The sequence below is a fragment of the Saccopteryx bilineata genome, chromosome 6, assembly GCF_036850765.1.
Source record: "Saccopteryx bilineata isolate mSacBil1 chromosome 6, mSacBil1_pri_phased_curated, whole genome shotgun sequence".
In the NCBI taxonomy this organism is placed as follows: Eukaryota; Metazoa; Chordata; class Mammalia; order Chiroptera; family Emballonuridae; genus Saccopteryx; species Saccopteryx bilineata.
The window spans coordinates 192,292,647-192,299,062 of NC_089495.1; positions in this window are offsets into that span (position 1 = coordinate 192,292,647).

Consider the following 6,416-nt stretch of genomic DNA (forward strand, 5'->3'; position numbering starts at 1 on the left):
GCCTGGAGCAGCTCAGCCTGGAGTCACTACCATCCATCTTTGTCTCAGCCTCCTTGTAAGCCAAACTCAAGGCCTCATTAATATAAATGAGGCCCTTTGCTGACTCGATTTCCAAATGAGTCCAGCCGTTCAAGATCTCTATTCCAGGAAATGTGAAATTTATGTAATGAAAATTAAAAGAGAAACTGGAGAAGCAGCTCCTTAAGTGCCTTCTCCTGGGTAAGTGAGCCAGGTCTGCGCATCTGGCAGGAGATGGATGAAGGTGCCACCCAACGCTGCTAGAGCCTGGGACCCACAGGCGGGCAGGGAGCACGTTGGCTGCCGGCTGCGGGCAAAGCCCTCACACCCCTTTCCTTCCCTCAAAAAAAGCCCTAATAATAACAGCACACGTTCACTGTTACATACTGCCCACCCTGTTCTAAGCACTTTACTTACATGAGTTATCTCATTTAACCTTCACAGCAACATGAGGGCATAGGCACTACTCTTTGCCCCGTTTTACATATGGGGAAATTGAGACTCATATTGGAGAAATTACTTGCTCAAGATCATGCAGCAAAATAGTGGCCTCCCCCCAAAAAATTGCCCTGGCCAGATAGCTCAATTGGTTAGATGTACATTTCTCTCTCTCTCTCTCTCTCTCCCCTCCACACCCTTCCTCTCTCTCGAAAATAAATAAATTAAAAAAAATTTTTTAAATAGTCACCAAAATGGGACTCCAGTCTTTTGCCTTTTACCCCCACACGTCCTCTTGTCCAGAGCTCAGACAATGTGGAATAGAAGAAAGAATTTGCTTTGAAGTCAAAGAACCCTGGGTTTGAATCAAAGCACCAACTGACCTGCTGTGTGACCCTGGGCAAGCTGTCCCTGTGGCCCAGTTCCTTTATAATTACAGCCCCTTCTCCCACGAGATTGGGAGAGAATGTGTACAGACCGCAAGCACAGGATTTCAGATGGCCTTTCAAACTGTTTTGTTTGTTTTTTTAAGGGAAAAATGTAAACTCTTAGAATGTAAAAGTCTTAGGGTAATGGCTTCAGGTATGTCTGGGTCCAGGGGCTCCAAAAATGTCATAAGGGCTCAGGTTTTTTTTTTTCCTCTCTCTCCATGTAGTAGCCCCTCACTGGGAGCTCTGGGGTTATATCATTATTACAGCTAGATACCTTGGTTCGAAGAGAGCTTTTTTTGTTTCCAACAGGGCACCAAAAGTCCCAGGATTTACTCTGCGGACCAACTTAGGCCGTATGCTCATCCCATAACCAGTCTCTACAGCCTAAGGCAGTGGTCCCCAACCTTTTTTGGGCCACGGACCGGTTTAATGTCAGAAAATATTTTCACGGGCCCTGGCCGGTTGGCTCAGCGGTAGAGCGTTGGCGTGGCGTGCGGGGGACCTGGGTTCGATTCCCGGCCAGGGCACATAGGAGAAGCGCCCATTTGCTTCTCCACCCCCCCCCTTCCTCTCTGTCTCTCTCTTCCCCTCCCGCAGCCAAGGCCCCATTGGAGCAAAGATGGCCCAGGCGCTGGGGATGGCTCCTTGGCCTCTGCCCCAGGTGCTAGAGTGGCTCTGGTCGTGGCAGAGCGACGCCCCGGAGGGGCAGAGCGTCGCCCCTGGTGGGCGTGCAGGGTACATCCCGGTCGGGCGCATGCGGGAGTCTGTCTGACTGTCTCTCCCCGTTTCCAGCTTCAGAACGGGAAAAAATATATATATATTTTCACGGACCGGCCTTTAGGGTGGGACGGATAAATGTATCACGTGACCGAGACAAGCGGCAAGAGTGAGTCTTAGACGAATGTAACAGAGGGAATCTGGTCATTTTTTAAAAATAAAACATCGTTCAGACTTAAATATAAATAAAATGGAAATAATGTAAGTTATTTATTCTTTCTCTGCGGATCAGTACCAAATGGCCCATGGACCGGTACCAGTCCGCGGCCGGGGGTTGGGGACCACTGGCCTAAGGGATGGTCTCTGCTGATTGGACCACCTGGGTCACATGCTCACTGCTAGAGCTAGGGGGAAGGCTTCAGAAAGCTCAGGTTGAACCACTTATGAACTCTAACACTGCAGGTGGAGAGAGTGAATGTAACAAGGGATGTTATTTAGGATGGCGGAGGAAGTGACCTCATAGTGAGCGGCTGCAGGTCCAGCTTCCGTCTCCTGGAGCAGTAGCTCTCACTCAGACTTGGGGAGTCTGAATCTCTGCACCAGGTAAGAGTAGAAAACTAGTAGTAATAATATGTGTCCTAGATCTTTCACATGTAGTAACTAGTGTAATCTTCACACATAAAAGAGAGGTTACTATTATCACCATTTTTATTTCATAGGTGGAAAACTAAGGCAAAGAGCTACTTGTCCAAGGTCAAAAGGCTATTGACTGGCAAAGCCACAACCACTACTGCCATGACAGACATTCTGTAAATGAGCAAAGGGACTCAGTTCAGAGCCTCTAGGAGCGCTAGACTGAAGCTCATACCTGACATAGAGGGTGCCGCAACCCAGCTCTGGCCCAACACGAGCGGCACCTGGGAATGTGAACCCTCTATGGCAAGATCTTCTAATTTTTCAAAACAGATTTTTTTTTCCAGAGACAGAGAGAGAGTCAGAGAGAGGGATAGACAGGGACAGACAGACAGGAACGAAGAGATGAGAAGCATCAATCATTAGTTTTTCATTGTGCGTTGCAACACCTTAGTTGTTCATTGATTGCTTTCTCATATGTGCCTTGACCGTGGGGCTACAGCAGACTGAGTAACCCCTTGCTGGAGCCAGCAACCTTGGGTCCAAGCTGGTGGGCTTTTGCTCAAACCAGATGAGCCCGCACTCAAGCTGGCGACCTCGGGGCCTTGAACCTGGGTCCTCTGCATCCCAGTCCAACGCTCTATCCACTGCACCACCACCTGGTCAGGCTCAAAACAGATTTTATGTGAACTCTCCTGATTTGAAAATGTGAACTCAGCTGTTCAATTTAAACATCAGGCAATCCAATAAATCATAGCATCATTCTAGATGTCTAGGCAGAACCAGCTACAGAATTTGCAGGGCCCACTGCAAAATAAAAATTCAGGGCCCCTTGTACAAAAACTATTAAAGAATTTAGAGACAGTGGCGCAGTGGATAGAGTGTCAGACTGGGATGCTGAGAAACCAGGTTCAAAACCCTGAGGTCACGGGCTTGAGCGTGGGGTCGTAGACATGATCCCATGGTCGCTGGCTTGAGCCCAAAGGTCGCTGGCTTGAGCAAGGGGCCACTCGCTCTGCTGGAGCCCCCAGTCAAGGCACATATGAGAAAGCAATCAATGAACTACTAAGGTGCTGCAACAAAGAATTGATGCTTCTCTTCTCTCTCCCTTCCTGTCTGTCTGTCCCTATCTGCCCCTCTCTCTGTCTGTCACCAAAAAATATATATATAATAATAATTTAGAGACAGTGGCTGCACATCCATGGAGCCAGCCCCATGTCTAAGTATTCCTAAATACTTGTTGAGTCAAATGAAAGAGAAGGAAAAAGCAAGCAAAACAGACATGTGTTCGGCCCCTACGACGTGTGAGACAAAGCTCTACAGCTATCAAGCGCTCGCTGTGTGCCGACCCTGTAGGTGCTACTATCTTTCGACCTCACAGCCGCACTACACTGTGACTCCCATTTTCCAGATGAGGAAATTGGGGCTTCGGGAAGTGAAGTTATTTGGTTATTGCTAATGCTTGACAGAATCATCTGAGGTGTCGGGAGAGGGAGAATCAATGAGAAGGGGTGAAATAAGAGAGGGAGAGAAAGGCCAGAGGAAAAGAAGCCAGCCAGGCCTGTCTCCCAAGCCGGGCTGCACTCAGGTCTCTACCACGACCATGAGGAATCGGGAGGCCGCTGCACCCCCCAAGAAGGGCCTGTGGCATTTTGGAATCACGGTGCCATCCGCCCCGTGTTGGCTCCTCTCCAGCAATCTAATTACTAAATGCAGCCGCATTCTTTAAAAATGTCTTTCCTCTTATGTAATGCAATAGTGACAAACGCCAAACAGATGGTGCTGTGACAAGCTTTTTAAAAGTTGATTAGGAGCTCATCTTTCAAAATTAATGTATGGGCATTTAAACGAGCCTCAGCCAGCCACGAAACTCCATTAAGATAAGTCACTTGATGAATTAATTGGCCGTGTTCACCTCCTCCCAGCCAGAGTTTGACATGAGTGACAAGTGGTCAAGTTGACTTGTGAGCAACAGCCAAAAGATACCTGGTTTCGATAGACTGGAGAAATTCCTTGAGCCTCTCAAAAGCCCAAAAAGCTGGAGCCTCCTCAATCTATTACCAAGACATTTTTTTCAAACTTTTACATAGTCTCAGAGAAAACGGACCATCTCTCTCTCTCCTCCAGGGAAACAGGTTAGTCACAAACTATGTCAGATGTTGCCAAGGAGCTGTTTGCCTGCGTCCCCCTTCTCAGTGTTCAGGGATGAGATCATTTCATTTGGAGCCAATTATAGATGGAGAACACTGGGGATGTTCAAAGAAACCCCCTCAGAGCCCTCTCCTCGCATCGTAACAGGCTGTACTATGTCGGGATGGGCAGGAACAGGAGGCTGGATGTCCGGTCCCAGGTTCAATCTCACGGTTTGTGAAGGCCATGCATTCCTAAGCCATAGCGTAGATCTGTTAAGCTAGAATGCTGGGCTGTTGGCTAAATGAAGTTAGCTCGCCTCAGAAGTTCAGAGCTGAATTTGTCCATAGGAACTAGAGCTCAGAGAGGGGAAACGGTTTGCTCAAGGTCACACAGCATGTTGGTGGCAAAGCCAGATTCTTTTAGGTGGGGGACAAAAATTGTTCCAAAACTTGACCTTCATGATGGTTATACAATCTTATGAATACGCTAAAAAGGACTGAATGCGGCCTGACCTGTGGTGGTGCAGTGGATAAAGCCTGGACCCAGAATGCTGAGGTTGCCGGTTCAAGACCCTGCACTTGTCTGGTCAAGGCGCATGTGGGAGTTGATGCTTCCTGCTCCTCTCTCTCTCTCTCACTCTCCTCTCTAAAATGAATAAATAAAATATATTTTAAAAGCATTTTATTTAAAAAAAAATTAAAAAATTAAAAAAAATTAAAAGGACTGAATGCTACCCTTTAAATGAGTGAATGGCTGAGGTGACTGACTGGTTCAAAACCCTGGGCTCGCCTGGTCAAGGAACATACAGGAAGCAACTACTTCAAGTTGATGCTTCCTGCTCCTCTCCCCCCCCCTTCTCTCCTCTTTCCAAAATGAATAAACAAAATCTTAAAAAATAATAAATAAATAATAAAAACAAATGAGTAAAATAAATAAGTGAATGGTACGGTGTGTAAATTATATCTCAATGAAGCTGTTAAAAATATATTAAAAATAGCCTGACCGGGCAGTGGTGCAGTGGATATAGCGTCAGACTGGGATGCGGAAGACCCAGGTTCGAGACCCCAAGGTCACCAGCTTGAGCGAGGGCTCATCTGGTTTGAGCAAAAGCTCACCAGCTTGAGCCCAAGGTCGCTGGCTCAAGCAAGCAGTTGCTCAGTCTGCTGAAGGCCCGCGGTCAAGGCACGTATGAGAAAGCAATCAATGAACAACTAAGGTGTTGCAACGCGCAATGAAAAACTAATGATTGATGCTTCTCATCTCTCCGTTCCTGTCTGTCTGTCCCTGTCTATCCCTCTCTCTGACTCTCTCTCTCTGTCTCTGTAAAAAAAAAAATTAAAAATAGTTGACTCCCAAGGAGAGAAAATCAGCCCCTTTTCAAGTGTTGTAACTCTTCTAATCTGTCAGGGATTCAAATCTCCTTTAGACACCAGTGTTCTTACTGTCTCTCATATGTGCAGATTTCTTGTTCAGACAAGAAGAAAGTGGGTTTCATGCTCAGCTCCTTGGGCAGGCAACAATACCTAGCCACACTTGTTTGGTTTCCATTGCATTCATTTTTCTGATTGCCTTCTAATTCATTCATTTATTCAACTAATATTTCCTGTGCATTACTGCATACCAAGCACTGTTCTAGGCACAGGGGGGCAGAGCAGGGAACAAGACAGACCAAAACTCTGCCCTCATGGTGCTGACACACACTGCTTGTATAGGGAATCATAGCAGTGGCTGTAACTCATGGGTTTCAAATCCCTGCTGTGCCACTCCCTAGCTGTGTGATCTTGGGCAAGTGACTTAACCTCTCTGTGCCTCGATTTCCTCATACATAGGAGATACAATTGCACCTAACTCAGAATCCAATGAGTCAATATATGTAAAGAGCCATAACAGTGCTTGGCACACTGTAGGTATTTAATAAATGTTGGCAACTATTTATTTTCATTTTCAAGTTTGATAAAAACATATCCTCTTTAAACGCACGTATTTAAGTAAAAACTGCCTTTTAAAATAAATTTATTTAAGCAAAAACAGGGGGAGAAGTGGAGA